Consider the following 22,599-nt stretch of genomic DNA (forward strand, 5'->3'; position numbering starts at 1 on the left):
ATGATCAATAAACACATGAAAAGATGCTCAAATTCACTAGTGATGGAGTGAATGCAAATTAAAACTAAAAATACCATTTCATACTCAGATTGGCAGAAAACTAAAGAGTCTGATAATGCCAAGCGTTGTGAAGAATGTGAAACAGAATTCTCATACACTGCAGGTGGGAATATGAGGAAGTACCACCCTGGAGAGTTGATTGGCAATATCCAGTAAAGATGTGCTTAACTCATGATCCAGTAGTTCTAAGTAGAAGCACATGTGCACAAGGAAATAGACAAGAAAATGTTCATGGCAACATTGTAAGAGCAAGAATTATAATATTCATGTCTCAGTGTGCCTAAATGGAATGGGTATGTTGGGAAATAGTCGTTCATTGATTCAGTAAATATTTATTGAGCTCCTGCAGTATGCCAGTGCTGTTCAAGGTGCTGGGTACACATCAGTGAACGAAACAAACAATATCTGCTCTCACAGAGCTCACATTTTATTGCGGGGGTGGGAGGTGGGGGGGGGGGGAACGGTGAGATGTGTCGTGGAGAAAAACAAAGCAGAGGACAAGGAGGGACCAGGGGGAGGTCTTGGGTGCTCAGGAAGCTAAGACCCTGCAGAGCGAGGGAGTGAGCTTCACAGACATCGGGGGAGAGCGTGGGAGGCACAGGAGGCTGCAAGTGAACTTGAGGCAGGAGGATTCCTGGCGATTCTGAGAAATGGCATTGGTGGGGTGGAGGGTTGGCAGGTGCCTGGAACCAGGTAAGCCTGAGCCCACTTTGAAGACCGCTGCTCTAACACATGGGGCACTCGGTTACTGAGCGCTCACGATAATGCTCGGCACCATTCTCAGCTTTTTACATGTATCTTGTCATTTCATGTTCACAGTCTTCTTACGTCTTCTGAAGGTATTTAGCCTCATTTCATAGATGAGGCGTGTCGTTTAGCATATGCTAATGTATTCCAGTGAGTGTAAGATGCTCCAGGTCCACTGGAAGTTGAATCTTCCACCATCTGGGGCCTGATCAGTTCTGAGGAGTTTGTGTTGTATCCTCAAAGGCAATGTCATTCTTTTAAGGTTGTGCCCTGACCCCTTCCCTCCTGTCTCACTACCATTTGGGTGTAAACATACTCTGTACAAGGACATGAGTCACTGCAAGCAGTGGTGGTCTCTGGGGAGGTGAACTAGAGTGACATGGCTCAAGGGTAGGAGGTAGGGAAATGGGCTTTCACTCTTGACCTTTTGTGCAGTTACAATTTTTTTTATCAGTATACATAATACATTTTCCAAAAAAGTAAAAACTGAAATTAACAATCTGGAGGTGAACTATTGAAAATATACAGTGATTTTTGGAAGAGCCTATTTCATATATTATAGCATATGCAGTGCTTGCTTTGCTATGATGCACCTTGTGAAATGTCATTTTGTTTTGTGAAAACAAAATGAAGGAGCAGACTTGATGCAGCGCCTGATACGAGAACCTGACCTGAAACATTACCTTTAGCATCAAGCAGCCACATTATGGGGAAAAAAAGAGCCCCTTTCACATTTAAAAAGATTTTTGCGTGTTATTTTGTATAGTAAAAATATAACATGAGAGATATTTAACATTACGTATCATTTGTTTTTAATAAAATGTTTTGATTCTATAAGTGGATCTGTTAAAAATGGAAAAAAAATCCCATTTTGATCATTTCTTATCATTCATCTGAGGGGACATTTTTGGCCACCTATTTTAATTTGGGCAGAAACTGTAACTACTGATTTTCTGATGGTATTACACGAAGATATTATTACATCAAAAAGCATTTAACTCCTGGTGGTCAATGTGAAGACATTGTAACGTTAAAAAGCACTCTGGCGTCAGTTTTCTTTGACAAAGAATAAAGATGAAACTCCTCAGGCCTTCTCATGGTGGTTCCCAGCCACTGTGCTTTCCCCTTTTGTGAACCTTCCTTTACCCAAAGTATTCTATCCTTTGTACCCTAGTTCCATTTCATTTCTTACATTTTCCAGACTTTGTTCTTATTCCTTCTTTCATTTGGACCCCTCCCACTCCACTTTTAAAACTGTGCTTTAAGGGCCAGAATAGATCTGCCTTTTTCTTTAAGCTTTCACTGACCTCAACTGCAGTGACTTTAACCGCCTGCCAAAATCCTATCATGTACCATTTCTTTACCTCACTTGGTCCTTATCATTTACTGGGTGCAGAATGCAGAATAATGGCCTCCCAACGATGTCCACATCCTAATCCCCAGAACCTACAAGTATGTTAGGTTACATGGTAAAGAAGAATTAAAATTGCAGGTGGAACTAAAGTTGTAAATCAGGAAATCTTAAAGTAGGCAGATTATCCTGGATTAGCCAGATGGACCCGCTGTAATCATGAGTCCTTTAAAAGTGGAAGAGGCAGAAGAGGGAATGAGAAGGATGCAGTGTGAGGACTCAGCCTGACATTGCTGGCTTTGAAGGATGCCATGAGCCAAGGAATGTGGGTAGCTTCTAGAAGCTGGAAAAGGCAAGGACACAGATACTCCAACAAGAGTGTCTAGGAGGATTGCAGCCCTGCTGACACCTTTATTTTAGTCCAGTAAGATCTGTTGCAGACTTCTGACCTCCCAGACTATAAGATAATAAATCTGTATTGTTTAAATGACTAAGTTTGTGGTAATATGTTACAGCAACAATAGAAAACTAATATACTAGGATTACTTAGTTATCTTTTTAGGTATTTTGACATCATCCTCTTAAGTGATTTTAAGTTCTGAGAAGATTGGGTACCAAGCTTCAAATATCTTTATAGGCCAACATTATAACAGGGTCTTGAGCCCAGTGTCATAATCCGATACTAAGAATTCAGGAAAGAGAGGGGAGAGTTAACCCACTAAGAAACCCTGTACTGATTTTTAGATGTCATATCTACACACACAGCCTTAAACAGGGCAATCATTCTTGGCTTTACTAGTTCTGATAGGGGCCATAAGTCTTTATGCTGGTATTAAACAGCTCTCCTGAACAAACTTAAAGGGGAGGATATAATTTGTGCAGCTTCCTAGTGAGTCATTTATTCAATGCACATGATATGAAGGGCTTCAGATTGCTGTTTAAAAAATGCACTTCCATAGCTTCACTGATGCTTGCGAAGCCAATAGTTAATATTTACAGTGTGCTTATTAAGAGCCAGGTACAGTTCTAAGTGCTTTACATATATTGTATTATCTCATTTCACCTTACAACCCCATAAGTGGGGCCAGTTATCACCCTATTCTGAGGAAACTGAGGGACAGAGACCTTAAGTTGCCCAATTACACAGAGTTTGTAAGTAGTGGAGCAGTGATTCATCCCTAGGCAGCCAGTCTCCAGAACCCAAGCTTTGAATTTTAACTTGTGCAAACCCAGCAGTTTATCATAAAATCCTTCATACCTCAGGCCTGTGGTGTTTAGGTAAAAGTTCAAAAAAAAAATGTTAGTTATAGGGGCCTCCCTGGTGGCGCAGTGGTTGGGGGTTCTACTGCCGATGCAAGGGACGTGGGTTCGTGCCCCGGTCTGGGAGGATCCCACATGCCGCGGAGCGGCTGGGCCCGTGAGCCATGGCCGCTGAGCCTGCGCCGCAACAATGAGAGGCCCGCGTACCGCAAAAAAAATGTTAGTTAGAGGTGGCTCCTTATTCATTTTTCCCACCTCTTTCCAATCAGATTTGTTTCCTGATCAGAATTTGGAAAGTAATACCCAGTTGGCATCTCTAACTTTTCTGAGTTATTAGCTCTTTTCAAAGTTCAGGTAGGAATAGCATAATTCACCCTATTTACATACACGATTTACTCACTTGTCAACGTTTGGATTTGAAATTGAATTTGACATTTGGGTTCCCAAAGAATATGTTTTTAATCCATTTCTTTACACTGGATTCTTATCCATAACATAACATACATCAAAGTATAAACAGTGAATATATCTGGTTGGTGAAATTTTGGGTGATTGTTAATGTTCTTTGACCTTTGTTTTCCAAATTATTTTCATGAATGTGAAACTTTTATGATGAAAAATGCTATATAAATATTAAATCACAAAATGGTTCATACTACATAGATTTTATGTGTTTTTCTTCTATGCTGTTTTTAAAATGTATTCCCATCTTACTGATGCTACTTCAGTGACATCATCCTACTCTGTAATATGAAGATATTATAATTTACTTTGCTGATATCTAATCACCTTTTTTTCACATTTCAGTTGTGAGAAACAATGCCACAGTAAACATCTTTGTAACTAAATATCCATGCACTTTCATTATTTCCTTACGATACATTTCTAACTGTGAAAATGCTATGCCAAGGATTTGCAGGTTTTGTAGAGTGAATTTTCGGGGCATTTTAAACATATGCCAAATTTCCCTTCAGAAAACTTGTACTGCCTTTCTCTTCCCCACTAGTGTTTGAAAGGTTAGGTTTCCCCCTCCCTTGACAATATGGGATATTTTACCCTGCATTGTTTGTGAGTTTAAATATTTCCTTTTTGTATATTTGTGAGTTTTTTTTTTGATTGCCTAATTTGATTTTTTTTTGGTCCATTTAAAAAATCTGTCTGTTTTCCTTATTGATTGATAAAAACTTCTTAAAGACATTAGCTCTCTGCCTTATTTTTTTAATGATTATTTTCCCTAGCTTTTCTTTGCATTTTGTTCATGGTGGGGTTTTTCTGCTTGTTTGTTTGACCTTGAATCAGGGGGAAGAAACTGTACAGACTCCTTGGTTCATGACACACCTTTATCACTCTTTCATTTAAGGCTCTTCTCATGTGTTATCTATTATTTATTTTTTTCTGTTTTCTATTAGCCTTTGTCTCCAGTCTTATAGTTCTACCTACCTCTGGCCCTGGACTCCTGCTCCAAAGTGTGATGTCATTAATATATGTCCTTGAATATGTATACGTTGTTTAATTATATAGATAGAGAAATATATTAGTGTTATTTTATGTGCAACTGTTTTAAATTTTCCTAAATTATACTCTGCTATAGATCTTGCTGTGTCCCTTTTCATTTTCACTCAAGCTGTGATTTTAAGATGAATTCATGTTTTAGTATATGTATCTTTAGTAGTCCATCGAATAAAACTACAGCATTTAACTTATCCCTTCTTATGATGAAGACATAGCTTGCCACCAGCTCCCATCTGTGCTAAATAGCGTTGGCTTGACTATCCCTGTGTATGCCAATAGACACCGCTGAGTGAGTGTCTTTAGGACAGGGTTCTCAACCATTTTTGTGCTGTGACCTCTGTAGCAGGCTGGTGAAGCCAGTAGACTCATCTCAAAATATGTTTTTAAATGCGTAAGACAAAATACATGGGACTGTAAAAGGTATGCTTCTTTGTTAATGAATTAAATATATGATAACTAATAACTAGCCATAAATAAAGATGAAAACATGATTTCTGTTCATCCCAATGTCACAGATACTACCAACGTTAGTGTGGTTAGTTGTTTACATACCTAATCAAAGAAAACGCTAGATTTCTATATTTAGCATATATTAGCTCTTCCTTTGGGAGGATTTCCCTTTACCTGCATCTTTTTGGGCCATTCCTGTGTGGAGTTGTGTGTGTCCGCATTCTGTTTTTGGCTCACACCAACATACTGAGTGAACCTGTCTGACAACCAAGCCTGCGTTTTATCTTCCTCCATCATTTGGTCATAGGTGCAAAGTGAGGCATTGGTACAATAAAAGTAGGAGATGTGGGAGCTTGGACTACCTGTTTATGTAATTTACTTGAGCCCTGGGGACATGCGGGACCTTATCCTGTATGTACCGCTACACCCATCTGAATTTACGGTTTAGTGGATCTTCTAATCTCTAATTCATGATGGGTAGGTAGCTCTGGTCACACAGTCACTTGATGTCTCATGACAGGAAATCAGTCTCTACTGGGGCCTAACTGTACACCAGGAGCTGCTTTTCTTTTCTTTCTTTTTTTTTTTTTTGTGGTACGCGGGCCTGTCACTATTGTGGCCTCTCCCGTTGCGGAGCACAGGCTCCGGACGCGCAGGCTCAGTGGCCATAGCTCACGGGCCCAGCCGGTCTGTGGCATGTGGGATCCTCCTGGACCGGGGCACAAACCTGTGTCCCCTGCATCGGCAGGCGGACTCCTAACCACTGCGCCACCAGGGAAGCCCAGGAGCTGCTTTTCAAATGACAAGTAGTTCTCTGCTGCCAAAGACATCACTTTCCAGCAGAATCCTAGGGTCTGAGTTGCAACTCTCCTATCGAGGTTCTCCAGTGATCCTTAACTTCCTTAAATCCTTAAATATCAAGTATACTTCTAACATCATTGGTTCTCGGTTGGCATATGACTTGAGTGGCTTAAAATTGCAGGTGCATGTTCTCTTTCTCCAGGCCCCACTCGCTGGCAGCCCTCTGAACTGCTTGATAAATGGGTTGGGGCAGTATTCCCAAGTTTAGTATATACTGCCTCCAAAATCTAAAGAGGCCCCCCAATCCCTGTGCCCCTTGGTGGTGGTACAAGGACAATGACTTGTCCTGTTCCTTAGGTGGTCTGTCTGTGACATCCCAGGCTACTGGCCCTCTGAAAGTTTCACTGAAGTAGCAGGCCTGTGAATCTTGGTAGTGTTTATCTCTCACCCTCTGGCATGCAGGGTTCTCACTGCGGCATCCAGAGTACTCGTCACTTTGTATTCATCAAGTCTACTTAGCATGATGTCATAGTGGACCAGCTTGATTTTCCGGAGAATATCAAGATGATCAAGAATTCTGAGGACAATATTATGAAGAAAGCAGAAGAGTTTAAAAGCCCTGAGTCAGGACAGTAAAATATACTGCTGTCCTTCTCATGTAAAGGTAAATTTTTTGGATCCTCTTTATTGTGGGGCAAGAACTATATACTGTACACCAGAGCTTGTGTTGATCATTTCTATTAAACATACTACATCCAGCTTATCAGTTTCAGTTGGAGCTAGCAAGTGGTTAAGTTTAAAATATCACCATTAAGCAACATGATCTATCTGGTTTTTGTGGCGGTCATACAGGTGAATTAAACAGGGAAACCAACACACTGCATCCTCTAAATATTTCAGAGCTGTGTGAATTCTTGAAATTCCTCTTGGGATGTGTTTGGTTTACTATCTTGGCACTTAGACTGACTATAGTGGGGGGACATTTTCAAGGATTTCTTTGTAGCCCTTCTTACTATGATAATTTTTACATATGATAAGTATGTCCATTCAAATTTCACACCTGGGAACTAGGGAAATAACCACAGAATAGATTATTTCCTATCTTTAGGATTCTGTTCTATTCTGCAGTTTTGGGGATCACAGTAACAATGGACTAGTGCCAGGCATCAAAGATATCACCTGGCATCCATAAGTCCTTACTCTACCCAGAGGTCTATGATGGCATCTTGGGTTTGATTGTTTCAGTGTCAGTTCAGGCCCTATTATGTAACAGTCCTCAAAAAAGTCTAGGAAGAGGGACTTCTCTGACCGTCCAGTGGTTGGGACTTCACCTTCCAATGCAGGGGTTATGGATTCGATCCCTGGTCGGGGAGCTAAGATCCCACATGCCTCATGGCCAAAAAACCAAAACATAAAACAGAAGGAATATTGTAACAAATTCAGTAAAGACTTAAAAAAAAATGGTCCACATCAAAAAAATCTATTAAAAAAAAAGTCTAGTAAGATTATTTTCTCCAGTGTAAAGTTTCTGTTGTAAATGGCTGCAAGAGGTTTTAAAGAAAGATTGGAAGAATTTTTTTTGTGCAGACTTGAGGAGGTATTATAAAGTCCTTTCTCAAGGAGACCCATACCTGCCTTTAATAATGGGATCTGGTCTACGAACTGGCTTAAAACTCAATGAGAGACCACAATATTTTTCTATTTTGCAGCTGATGTCAGTCTTCTCAGCAGTTATTTTGTTATTTTGTTTTTCATTTTCCAAGGCAAATAAGTAATGCCTTGATTGGGTATCCATCCCTCTGTCTTGCTCCTAGCAAGGTCATAATCTGTAACCATTACCACAGCTTTCTGTAAAGACACTGTTTGCCATTCCAGCCTTGCTGTCAATTACGGTAGTTATGTCCATATTGACTCTGTCAGGTGCCATTCCCAGGCCTCTGCCGTTCTAGAATCTTATCACCTCTATTGAATGCTGGTTGCAAGGCAGCAGCTCTTCAACACAGAGGAAATGTGTCATGAGTTTCTCAAAGATCCCAATTCAAACTGCTTGATGCATTTCTCAATTCCCTTAGTGAAGCCAATGTCCTCTAGGGCTTCCCGGGGTATACGGTCAGACAGCGCATTCTCAGATCACGTGTAAGAAGTGTGATAAATCTATCTGAACATTTTCACCTCCCTGACCTTTATGACCCCTTCCTTAATATTCTGCCAAAGTAGTTCTGGCATCTCAGCCTTGCTTACAATAAGACATGTAGATGGCCACACTTCAAGAGCCCATCTCAGCAGCATGTTAGAATAACTCCAGATTTCCTTCCCAGGAGGCGTAACCCCAGGTCACAGAAGAGTGCTTCAGTGTCAGCAAGTTCTCCACTCTGCAGATTTATATTCTTTGCCCCTTACCACTACCCCGATCGATTGAGCACTCTCGAGATACACTCCCACACGTGCTCTTGCACTTCTTGCCAGCCTTTATTATTCTGGTCCTGTGATTGTTTTGATTGTATAAGCTATTTCCTCCCAGAGTGGGAAATGTTTTTTCCCAGTAAACACTTGTTATTCCTGAGGCGGTGAAGGTTGTAGCGGCATATCTTAAACAGAAAAAGCATTGTCTTACAAAGCAACTGACTCAGGTGAGGTTTTTGTAAAGCTTCCAGCCATTGTGAAGTTTTCTCTCTAGCAAGGGGGAAAGGATTGGTGCTTCTGGCAGAAGTTTCATGGACATTTGGGGATTCAAGATATTCTGATGTATCCACCCAAATGTCACTATCCCGGATGTCAGGATGCAGCTTTCCGTAGCAGGGCCCTGACTTTGGCACAGAAGACTTTTTGAGGTTGTGTCTTCACTCTCCTTTGCAGTTTTGCCACTCTTACAGTTAAGTCTGAGGCCTAATTTTTTAAGCATATATTACCCTACAGCTATAGGAAATGAGGGTCATTTTATTTATTTTTCCCCTTTCTCTTTTTATTTCCTTTTTTAAAATAAAGGTAAAATTTACATATAGCAAAGTAAATACATATTAAATGTAGAGCTTAGTATATGTTTACATTTGTGTATATGCTTATAACTGCTACCCAATCAACATACAAACCATTTCCAACACTCCAGAAGGCTTCTTCATATCGCCACCCAATCAACATTTTCCCCAGAAAGGCATCAGTATTTGATTTCTTTCATCATAAATGCATTTTTCCTGGGAATTCTCTGGTGGTCCAGTGGTTGGGACTCAGCGCTTCCACTGCCATGGGCCCGGGTTCGATCCCTGGTTGGGGAACTAAGATCCCGCAAGCTATGCAGCATGGCCAAAAAAAAAAAAAGCACTTTTCCTATTCTTTTTAGAATAATTTTTTTTTTTTTTTTTTTTTTTTTTTTGTTTTGTTTTGTTTTGGTTTTTTTTTTTGCGGTACGCGGGCCTCTCACTGTTGTGGCCTCTCCCGTTGCGGACAGGCTCCGGACGCGCAGGCTCAGCGGCCATGGCTCACGGGCCCAGCCGCTCCACGGCATGTGGGATCCTCCCGGACCGGGGCACGAACCTGTGTCCCCTGCATCAGCAGGCGGACTCCCAACGACTGCGCCACCAGGGAAGCCCTAGAATAATTTTTTAAAAATAAATTTATGTATTTATTTTTGGCTGTGTTGGGTCTTCGTTGCTGCGCACAGGCTTTCTGTAATTGCGGTGAGCAGGGGCTGCTCTTTGTTGTGGTGCGTGGGCTTCTCATTGTGGTGGCTTCTCTTGTTGCAGAGCACGGGCTCTAGGTGCGCGGGCTTCAGTAGTTGTGGCTCGCAGGCTCAGTAGTTGTGGCTCGCGGGCTCTAGAGCACAGGCTCAGTAGTTGTGGCGCACGGGTTTAGTTGCTCCGCAGCATGTGGGATCTTCCCAGACCAAGGCTTGAAACCATGTCCGCTGCATTGGCAGGCGGACTGTAAACCACTGCGCCACCAGGGAAGCCCTTTCCTATTCTTTAACTTTGTAAAAATGTGTTCGTGTTTTGTACTGTTGCTCATCATTATGTCTGTGAACATATTATGTTGTTGTGTGAAGCAGTAGCTCTTGTTCATTGCTGTTTGGCATTCCATCGTTACCATAGTTCATTCATCTGTTCCCCTATTAATGGACATTTGGGTTATTTCCAGTTTGTGCTATTATGATAAAACTGCTATGCACGTTACTTCATGTGACTCATGGTGAACATAAACACTTATTTCTTTGGGACGTAGAATTTTCCCAGAGTAGAATTGCTCAGCTATTGACCATATGTACATATACCTTTAGTTAAATATTGCCGAGCAGTTTCCCAAAATTGTTGCACTGACTTAAACTCCCCTTCCAGCAACAAATTCCACTTGCTCCACATCCTCACCAGGTATTTACATCATCCTGACAGTTCTTTTTATTTAAGTCATTCTTGTGGGAGTGTAGTAGTATCAAATTATAGGTTTAATGTGCATTTCCTTGATGAATAGTGAAATTAAATCATCTTTTCATATGCATTTTGCCATTGTTTATCCTCCTTGTGAAAAGGGTTTTGGAGGCAGTTTTTTTTTTTTAATTGAAGTATAGTTGATTTACAATGTTGTGTTAGTTTCTGTAGTTTCTGGTGTATAGCAGAGTGATTCGGTTATACATACATATACATATTCTTTTTCATACTCTTTTCCATTATGGTTTATTATAGGATATTGAATCTAATTCCCTGTACTATACAGCAGGACCTTGTTGTTTATCTATTTTATATATAGTAGTTTGTGTCTGTTAATCCCAAACTCCTAATTTATGCCTTCCCCCCACCCGCCTTTCCCTGTGGTAACCATAAGTTTATTTTCTATGTCTGTGAGTCTGTTTCTGTTTTGTACATAAGTTAATTTGTGTCATATTTCAGATTCCACATATAAATGATATCATGTGGTGTTTGTCTTTCTCACTTTTTAAATTTAGCATGATAATCTCTAGGTCCATCCATGTTGCTGCAAATGGCATTATTTCATTCTTTTTTATGGCTGAGTTGTATTCCACTATGTATATACCACATGGAGGCAGTCTTCAAAAATCCAGCTATATGAGTTTCTTTTATTCTTATTGATTTGTAAGAATTCTTTATGTGTTCTGAATCTAAGTACTTCGTTGAATACATGCTCCAAGTCCTTGTCTTGCCTTTTAACTCTCTTAATGGTATCTTTTGATGAACAGAAGTTCTTAATTTTAATGAAGTCCAATTTATCTATCTTTTTTTTAAAAATAAATTTATTTATCTATTTATTTTTGGCTGTGTTGGGTCTTGGTTGCTGTGCGCGGGCTTTCTCTAGTTGCAGTGAGTGGGGGCTACTCTTCGGTGTGATGCACGGGCTTCTCATTGCGGTGGCTTCTCTTGTTGTGGAGCGCGGGCTCTAGTCACGTGGGCTTCAGTAGTTGTGGCACACAGTTCAGTAGTTGTGGCCCGTGGGCTCTAGAGCAAAGGCTCTGTAGTTGTGGTGCACAGGCTTTGTTGCTCTACGGCATGTGGGATCTTCCCAGACAAGGAGTCAAACCCGTGTCCCCCATGTTGGCAGGCGGATTCTTAACCACTGCACCACCAGGGAAGTCCTATCTATCTTTTCTTATAGTTAGTGCTGTGTATGTTCTGTTTAACCCCAAGGTCATGAATATGTTCTCTATTTTCTTCTAAAATCTTTATTTTTTTTTTAATTTTTAAAATTTTTATTGGAGTATAGTTGTTTTACAATGTTGTTATTAGTTTCAGGTGTACAGCAAAGTGAATCAGTTATACATATACATATATCCACTCTTTTTTTTTGATTCATTTCACATATAGGTCATTAAAGAGTATTGGGTAGAGTTCCCTGCACTTAAAAGCTTTATTGTTTGTTTGTTTGTTTTTCGGTACGCGGGCCTCTCACTGTTGTGGCCTCTCCCGTTGCGGAGCACAGGCTCTGGATGCGCAGGCTCAGTGGCCATGGCTCCCAGGCCCAGCCGCTCCGCGGTATGTGGAATCTTCCTGGACCGGGGCACGAACCCGTGTCCCCTGCATCGGCAGGCGGACTCTCAACCACTGCGCCACCAGGGAAGCCCAGCTTTATTGTTTTAATATTTACATTTAGGTCCATGATCTACCTAGAATTACTTTGGGGATATGGTGTGAAGTAGAGGTCAAAGTTCACTTTTTCCATATGGATATCCAGTGGATCCAGAACCAATTATGGAAAAGACACTGACATGGAAGGCTTTTTATTTTTATAGTGGGCTTTGCGTTATAGTTGAATGACATGAATATGTTTTCTTTTATCAAGACTTCTAAAGCAGTTAACAGAAGCCAAACCATTCTATAATTCTTGTAATTACTATTGCCATCTGTTCCAGTCCCAAATTACCACATAACCGTGCTATGCCTTCTACTGCCACCACATTACAGTCCAACATGGGCAATTGCAATTTGCGAAGCCATTGTTATCAGATATTATAACCATCTCACATACTACCAACAATGGGGTTCTTTTTGCTGCATGACCAGTGGGTGATCCAGGTTTAGAATCCTGTCTTTTTTAAAAACTAAATTTATTTTTAAATTTATTTTTGGCTGCATTGGGTCTTCATTGCTGTGCGCGGGCTTTCTCTAGTTGTGGTGAGCGGGGGCTACTCTTTGTTGTGGTGCGCGGGCTTCTCATTGCGGTGGCTTCTCTTGTTGCGGAGCACGGGCTTTAGGCACGCAGGCTTCAGTAGTTGTGGCTCGTGGGCTCTAGAGTGCAGGCTCGGTAGTTGTGGCGCATCGGCTTAGTTGCTCTGCGGCATGTGGGATCTTCCCAGACTAGGGCTCGAACCCGTGTCCCTTGCACTGGCAGGAAGATTCTCAACCACTGTTGAGAATCTAGGGAATTCTCTAGAATTTAGGGAATCTAGGGAAGCCCTAGAATTTTGTCTTGAGGGTTTTCTTTCTGTGGCTACTTCTGGTATCAACTTGTTTATTCTGGGTTTCTCCCAAAGCAGAACCTGGATCTAGGGTTACATGCAAATAGTTTATTTGGGCTGTGATTCAAGGAAGCAGAAAGGAGGGACCAAGGAAATTGAACTAGAGAAGGAGAGGAAGGCAACACTGGGCTGCATTATTAGGAGACTGATTGGTGCTTGTTCCTGCCGAGAACTTCTGCAGACCTCTGTCAAAGGGAGAAGATGAGAAGCATTTCCCCCAACAGCTGGTTTGTGCTTCTGGGTGTGTTGTGTCAGTACCAATGAGCTACCACATTGTCCTATACCACTGGCCCAGAGAAACCACGCACAGGAAACAGGAGTGTGTGGTCCACTCTCGAGGAGAGATGCTGTAAAAGAAAGAGTGGAAGCCTGTGTGAAATCAGTTGTATCACAATCAGATGTGAGAAAAGGAGATGTACACAAAAGCTTTCCAGTTCATGGGACCCAAGAGTAACAATGCAGCTGGTATCAAATGTATATGAAATCAAGTACTCGAAATCTCATTAGGTACTCTCTCCATATCTGCTTTTCTCTGTACATCTCATTCATTTCCAGCTCCCAGCAGTATAGCTCTGTTTGATTCACAAATGCTGGGTGAGTGGGAAATGACCATCCATGTCTTTTGTGTGTATGTGTTCCCTATTCAATATGGCAACCAGACAGAACCGCAAGTTCTTTATTCCAAGTTCAAATTCCCTGAAATTCAGTGTGAGCAGATATGACTTACATTATGTCTAAATAGAAGTGTTGATTATTATTGTGTTTTTTGCCAACTCTGTATTCCCTCTACTATGAGAATGTTAAAGAAGAAACACGTGGCAGAAGAATTGCCATCAACCCATGGCTGATAAGCAATGTGAATGGGATATAATCTTTTATTGTCTAAGCCACTGTGATTTGGGGGTTGTTACTGCAGCTTACCTAGTAAAAGTTGACCAATCCACATGCCATGGTGACCGCTGGCAATCATGTTTTGACTGCGGTTATCAGCTGGGTATATCTGACTCAGATATCTTTTATAATTACCTGAAGTTCTTTAACTCAGGAATTTTTATAAATAAAGCAAAAAGATTAATTAGAGTTACTGGGACCTCACTGTGAACATGTACCACATAAATTTTACTCAGCAGTTATCTTAAATATACTCAAGATATTAAGCTCTTTAGGTTATAAGTAAAAGGGACATCTTTCGGCAGAGTTTAGTAATGATGATTATTATAAAGATATAATTGGAAAAAAGAGAGAGAGAATCTCAAAGGAACTTAAGACCAGTAGATATCTTCAGAATCTGGAACATGTCCAAGGCAGTACAGGGATAGTTATGTGTGGTCACACAGGGTTATGAGTGCCCTGGTATTAATATGACTCTAATAATCTTGATCTCTGCTTCTCATGCTGTCTTTCTGCGTCTCTTTATGCTACCACCTGGCTTCCTCACAGTCTATTTTATGCACCTTCTCTTCTTCATAGCTTTTTCTATATCCATAATTTCTGAATTTTAGTGCCTTCAGCTTGCTCATAAGTTTGGTTTGCCCTTGGTTCCTTCTAGGACATCACTGAAACTTCAACTACCAATATTAGTTGCCTCGTCTATATTCTCCCATCTATATTCAAATTCCTGATTTTATTTGACCCAGCTGTAGTGGGCTGAATGGCATCCTCCCAAATTCATGTCCACTCAGAACCTCAGAATGTGACCTTATTTGGAATAAGGGGTAAATTTAAGGCATGGATATCAAGATGAGATCATCCTAGAATAAGGTGAACCCTAAATCCAATCATGAGTGTCCTTATGAGAGACAAAGAAGGATAAGAAATAGAGTCACAGAGAGGGTAAAGGCCATGTGAAGACGGAGGCAGAGATTAGAGGGTAGCCAAAAGCGGAAAGAATGCCAAGAATTGTCAGCCACGTGAAGCCAGGAGAGAGGCATGGAATGGATTCTCCCTTGGAGCCTCCAGAAGGAACCAACCCTGCCAACACCTTGGTTTCAGACTTCTGGCATCTAGAATTGTGAGAGAATACATTTCTGTTTTAAGTCATCCAGTTTGCAGTAATTTGTTATGGCAATTACAGGAAACTAGTACCCCAGCTCATCTCTGAGGGCTTTTAATAGTCCTAGACCATTGGCTGGGCTATGGATTGGCCACCCCTGGGTGAAGTGCTTAGAGCAGGGTCATCAGTAGGGCTGTGAAAAGGGTGATTTCCTTTGAAATGACACTGGACATAGGAGACATGTAACTGGCATGTCTAAAACAATTTAATGCTTGGCCGCCAAGCATCTGTACTCTTCTTCCCTGATGGACAAAATGTCTCAGTTGATATGATTCAACTCCCCCACTCAGCACTGCCTATGTCCAATCAGACAAGTCTGGAGGTAATGTCACAGGAGCATTTCAGAATTTACTTGTTATTATCAGAATCCTCATTTTCTGGGCAATGTCCATTTCAATGTCCTCTATTCAACTGAAATCCCGATTGGTATTACGCTGTTGCTATTCAGAATCCTATAAATGAAACTAAAGTTCTCAAATTTGAGCCTGATCTACTTTAAAAGGGCATATGCAGCTGAAAACCCTCAGTCTTGACTTCAGTCATTTAAACAATAATGCCACCTTACAATGTATTAAAATAAAGCTATGGGTATAAACCTGTAGAGCAAGAGTTGGCAAAATTTTTCTTAAAGACTAAGATAGTAAATATTTTAGGGTTTGTGGGCCATATCATTTCTATCCTGACTATTGTAGCATGAAGATAGCTGTAGACAGTACATAAAATGAATGAGTGTGGTGTCTTCCAATATTTGGGGACAACGAAATTTGAATCTCATATAATTTTCACGTCATGAAATATTCTTCTTTTGATTTTTTTCCTCCAACTATTTAAAAATGTAGAAGCCATTCTTTGCCAGTGGCCATATAAAAGCAGGCAATGGGACATACTTGGCACATGGGCCATACATAGTTTGCCAACTCCTGCTATAGAACTTTGGGCTCTTTGTCTACCCAAAGTCACCCCTTATTTTGCTAATGGGATCCTAATTTCATTTGGGGAACCTTTTTCGCACCTCCACTTCTCATTGAAAGCTGTCTGCTTCACGTTGTGCTACAGGAGATATGGCCTTGGGTATAGTGACTGGTTCGACCAGAGTGCATACTGCAGTTGTATGGGGTCTACTTTCTCTTTCCACAGAAACTTGTAGCAATAAGGACATGATTGTAAGCCTGGAGATGCCAGAGGCTACCACATGAATCTTAAGAATGAAGCTGACACAGCAGAAGGCTGAGCCAAGAAACTTAAGAGAAACTGAATTTTGATTACATTTTTGGAGCCTCTGGATCAAGCTACTCATGACACTAAACAACCCCAAGGCTACGTGAATAAATAAATTTTTCTTTCCTATTTAAGTGAGTTTGAGTTCGGGTTCTCTGTCACAACAGCAGGATACTAACTGAGGCAAAATCTTTCACCTTGACATTTATTAGAACTACAAAACAAAAACAAAATTTCAAACTAGATGCCAACTTAATTACCAAACCAGAAAGTTCACATCAACAATGCTATAGACGTTGTTTTACTGAAACTAAATTTCTCTTCCCAATGTGAATATGGCATTGGCTAATATGTTGTGGGTTGTTTGGAGTTTTGCATGCCTTTGTGTCCTACACAGAAGGTGTGTGCTCTGCAATGAATCATTTCTTCACTGCTTTTCTCTGTTTGAACTATTGCAAAACTTTCATTCACAGAGCCTGCTGTGACAGCATTCAGTCTCGTCTTGTTACAGATGTACAGTTTACACAATAAGTCAGCCTCTTTACTTTCCTCTTTTGCTAAGACAAAGAAGAGCATCATTGTGCTTGCCTTGCAAATTATATTGATATCAAATTAAACTTTCATTTTATTAAATTACTGAAGCCAAAATCTTTGATCTGTGAAAATATTTTTCAACCATGAATGGAAAATAAAGCTTTGTGTTTTTAACAAGAAACAAATTCAGCTGTGGTGATTGTGTCAGCCATTGGGACATGCCAACTGTTGGTAATTAAGCAAGCCTGTGATGTCTAGACCTGCTTCATTTGTTTGTGGCCCTTTTTCTGTACCTTCCATTGATTCCCACTTGTGTCCCATGATTCCCTTCATTGGTGTGGTCTATTACTTCTGTTAGGGGTTTTAAACTAATTGCACAATTTGTTAGAGTCTCTTTGTCTACAATTGCATGAAGTCCTTGTATTACTTTTCAGTTGGAATACTATAATCTGTACTTGTGCTACTTGTTTTAACCAGGAATGGTGTATTATTGCTCCAAAAATCCTGCAAAGATCTCAAAAACACTGTGGCTTAGAACAGGAAGCATTTCTATTTTTGCTCACAGGCCTGCAGGTTAGCAGGGGTAGCTCTGCTTTAGGCTGCAGGTTGGCTTGTCCTGGCTCTTGGCTTTAGGTCAAGTGTAGGACTGCCTGCGTATCTTACTCTGGGGCCCATACTGATGGGCAGCAGCTAGCTGGTGCATGCCTCTTCATGGCAATCACGGAGTGCTAAAGACTGAGTCAAAGAAGGCAAGGACATTTAGGTCCTTTGTGCACATCATGTTCACTGACATCCCATTGACCAGAGCAAGTTACATGGTGCAACATCAGTGAAGTAAGGAAATACACCCATCCACTCTAGTGTGCTGTAGGTTTACATGGCTGAAGGATGGAGGGAAGAATTGTGAACAATAATCCAGTCTAGTACATATGGCTTCACTTTGTATGAACTCTGTCTCTGCTCCTCCAGCCCTCTGATCTCAATTTCTATTGCTAATATGCCCTGTGGGAGTGAGAGGGCTTTCTATAGCTATTTTGGATTTTAAAGGAAGAGAATAGTTTCCAGATAGCTTAATGGCTATAAATCCAGTAGCTGTTACAGCTGAGTTTCCATTTTGGCTCAACCTTCTGGCTTCTTTGTTGATTTATTTTTATGATAAAATTAATATTTTAAAATATATTAAGATTTAATTTTGTGTTTTAATGCAGTAAAAAAATGTATATGATTCTATTTTTTTGATGTATCCTTAAATATACGATGTAACTAGTAAGACAATAAGGGGTCTTATTCACAGCCAGGTTTGTAGGACCTAGCATAGTGCTGGGCATATAAAGTATGCTTGATAAATATTTGTTACTTAAAGTACATTGCTTTCTTACTTACTAATTGTTACTGATCACTAGGTAGTAACTTGTACATGAATAGACATTTTCTTTTTTAATGTATATATAATTAATATCCTCCAGCTTCATCCATCTGTTAACTGTACCAAAAAGGTGTTTATGGGCTTCCCTGGTGGCGGAGTGGTTGAGAGTCCGCCTGCTGATGCAGGGAACACGGGTTTGTGCCCCAGTCCGGGAAGATCCCACATGCCGAGGAGCGGTTGGGCCCTTGAGCCATGGCCGCTGAGCCTGCGCGTCCAGAGCCTGTGCTCCGCAACGGCAGAGGGTGCAATAGTGAGAGGCCCGCGTACCGCAAAAAAAAAAAAAAGGGGTTTATAATGTTCTACGTAGAAAGGTGATAAGTTTGTGTTTGCTCTTTTCAGGACTAGTACAAATTGTTGGTTGTGGTTTTTCTCAGGTTTGTTTTAAAAATTATTTACATACCCCTTTGATGTGCTAAGAGTCCTTAGAAGAATATCTAAATGGATATTTAGAAATATGTACCAATACAGGGCAAAATGTAAATCTACTAATTTTCAAATGTATAAATATCAGCCAGTGAAAATACCATTTTAAATTGCTTTAAAAAAGCATTTAAAATTAAAACTGGGTATGATATAAAAGGATCATAATGCGTGAGAAAGGTAGTAAAAAGAATAAGTGCTCCTTGAAAGATTATTTCCTCTTAGAAGGAAGTAAATTAATTCCTGGAGTTGATTTTATGAAAACTGAACACATCATAAAACAAAATGAACTTTATTGAAAGATAGTTTGCTTTTTATAATAGGTCATCCAGGACTTCCCTGGTGGTGCAGTGGTTAAGAATCTGCCTGCGAATGCAGGGGACACAGGTTCAATCCCTGGTCCGGGAAGATCCCACATGCTGCGCAGCAACTAAACCCGTGCGCCACAACTATTGAGCCTGCGCTCTAGAGCCCGCGAGTCACAACTACTGAAGCCCGCACACCTAGAGCCTGTGCTCCACAACAAGAGAAGCCACCGCAATGAGAAGCCTGAGCAACACAACAAAGAGTAGCCCCTACTCGCCCCAACCGGAGAAAGCCCGCACACAACAACAAAGACCCAACACAGCCAAAAATAAATATATATAAAAAAAAAAAAAAAAAAAATAATAGGTCATCCACTGAAGAGAAGAGCAAGACCAAAGTAACTAAATGCCTTCTTGCGTTTTTTTTCCCAATGATTCTGAGAGTTCAGGCTATTTCCTTTGCTTTTTTACAGGAAACATTTATTATAGCTTAAACATGCACTAATGTCTCTAGTTATAATCATCTTGCCAGATATACTTAAGGCATAAAGAAAGGAAGGAAACTAATATTCATGAAGTGTCTACTATATGTCTGGTAAGGTGCTAGAAGCAAAGACTTGTTGAGATGAGAAATATTCTTGTTTCAGAAAAGAGGAAACTAGGTTCAGAAGTTTAAATGTCAGGGTTTTTTGACTCCAAAGTCATGTTCTTTGGCACACGCTAAAACCGGAGAAAACTGTCCATTTGATAGTGTAGTAAACTGACATGAACTCCACTTGCAAGTTCAGTAATTGCAGTTTAGTAAAACCAAGTTTTATTTAGAGATAAACAGACAAGTTTGTACATATGTTTTGCAATAGACAAATCACAGTGGTTCAAAGTCTTACAGTGGGTATTCCCTAGTGCCACATAAGAGGCCCCAAGGAATGGTTCAAATGTGAATCTACCCACTGGACGCTCCCCAGTCTTGGGCTTGAGTTGACACGTTGATTCCTCCTGGCTGCAATTTCTGCTTGAGGTTGTCCCTGCTGTGTCTGCAGTGCTGACCTTACCCCTCAGCTCCAAATCCACTTCTTCTGGTGGTGCCTTGTTTTCCTCGTGCTTCTAGACTCACTTTCCTACTCTGGTGAAGCCTCCATACACTCTATTTTGACATTTCTTGATTTAGAAGAAGGCTTCCAAATTCCTTCTAATCCTGGCAGGAGGTATCTCTTTCATCAAATACTTTTCCCAAATTAAAGGATTCTTTCCTTTGATTATCAATTATCAACATTTATCTAGTGTTTGTGGTCTTTACAATCTGCTACTAATCTTTCCATCCTGTCCTCAAAGAATTTGTAATGTACTGAAGGAGAAAAGCTGTTTACATAAAAATAAAAGCTGCCAAGTGAGAGCTATGGGTAAGAATAGTAAGCATTTCAAGACTTCCTAGGAGGGAAGGATGAACCTGGACTGTGGTTCTCAGGGAGCTGAGACTAGAGCTGGCCTTAAAGGGGCTGGTTGACCAGAGGTCCTTCACCCTCCAGTCTAATATCAGGCTCTGGCTGGCATTAAAGGTCACATCAAAGACGGGAGGAACACAATGGGGCTGCCATTCTGGAGGGGCAAAGGCATCCACATACTCTTTCTCCTGTACTGAGTCATCTTCCCTCTCCCCCTGCAGAACTTTAAGGGGGTTTGCTTTCTTCCCGGTCCGTGACTTCCCTCAAAGAGCTCCGTGCTTATGAGAAAAGCTGGTCTGGTTCTGCTCTGGGCCTAAGGGGAAGACATATTTGTGGTTTCTATCTTGTCTGGCCCAGCTCACAGAGTACGAGATAAATCTCAGGCAGAAACTCTAGTCAGAGGAGTAGCTAGTATGCATTTCCCTCGAAAGAGCTGTGTCCTATTTCTCTGGAGTCCTATGCAATGATGAGACAGGATAGCAATAAAAACTGCCTAAGGGCTTAGATTTGGGAATAAAAAAATATTTTCCTTAAAATAGCTGTTCTAAATATAGCAGTAAGAGTTGGGAGAGGTCTAGAAGACTTCAACAGAGCTAAAGGTAGAATTTGGAAAAATATCTGATTATTACTCCACTTCTCCAGAAGTTGACAGGACTAGGTGCTCAGGATACCTGAGATCAGAGGTTTTCTGTGCTTCTAGGTTCTTCACACATGTTCATAATACCTGGTTGAGGTGGTAGCTCCATTATAAAAGACTAGAGAAGTTAACTTGCCCACGTTTGTGAAACTATTAAGTGACTGATGGAGCACTTGATGGGATGTGAATATAGGTTCATGGATTGAACTCGTTTTTAATTAATGTAATTAAAGAATTAGCAACCTGAGAATCAAATGAATAGTTCCAGACTGCTCCACTGCTCTAATTCACTAGCTCAGCTAAATTGTAATGTGTATGAGGATGCTGATGAATTAATGTTACCTCTCCCAAGTAATATATTTGCATTTGTAACTGGCATTAGGATATATCTTAACCCAATTATTGTTTTTTTTTAAAAGCAATATAAACTTGCTGCAAATGAAAACTTACTCCAAATCCCCTTAAATAGAAGTGCGTAAAGCAGGGCAGTTCTGGCTCAAATGCGAGATGGTGTAGGGAGTGGGTGGTGGACTTGCAAAATCTTTTTTTTCTCCATTTATTTTTTCCCTCCAGGTTGCCCCTGACTGACTCCAATGGAACTCTCTGCTGTAAATTATACATATGATGACCAATCCCAAACTTAATCCCAGGGGGATGAGACCTCTAATCTGGTAGGTCTCCAGAGGTCTTCAAGTGTTCACCCTACAGGTGGACACTGAGACTTTCATGGCAGCTATACCTTGCCTATAGCTCCTAAGTCTCTTTCCTTTTGAGGAGATTGACCTAATCTAGATAGCAGAAATTTTCTCCAGTTTAATTATGTCATTTTGGTTACAAAAATTAGACAAATAACCAAGAGCTCTCTCCAAAATTCACATCATCTCATGGGTAGAGGCTTGGGGAAGGGAGTGGTCAAGCTCTGTTTTGTAACTCTATCTGGTTCTGAGAGTTGCCCCAATTTACTTACTTCACCTACCCCACCGCAGCCCCAGAATGAAAAACGTAATGTAATTATGTTGTGATATTTCAACTTAATGGTGAAGAATGTTTTTAATTTCTTTAGGAGACTATAGCTGCAAAGACTGATTGTATTGTATATTCACAGGCCATAATTTCACTGATATTCTCTTTATATATTAATTCTCCATGAAAATGAAAATCTTTTAAATGTTAACTTTTTTTTTCACTAAGTTGATTCCGCTAATAAGCTCAGGAATGCAAAATTCACATTGCACATCATGTAAATCAAGTTTTTTAGGCATTCCTAGTGCAGTTTGATAAAACATCTTTCTTAGGTTCTTTATAGTCTCAGGAAAAATAAGTTATAATGTCAGAGGGTAATCTGTTTTCCTTGGTGTATTACTTTTATCAGGTGTAAATGTGTTTGCCTGCAAGCAACTGAAAATGCAGGAAAGAGAGGCTTAA

The sequence above is a fragment of the Phocoena phocoena genome, chromosome 12 (genome assembly GCF_963924675.1).
Source record: "Phocoena phocoena chromosome 12, mPhoPho1.1, whole genome shotgun sequence".
In the NCBI taxonomy this organism is placed as follows: domain Eukaryota; kingdom Metazoa; phylum Chordata; class Mammalia; order Artiodactyla; family Phocoenidae; genus Phocoena; species Phocoena phocoena.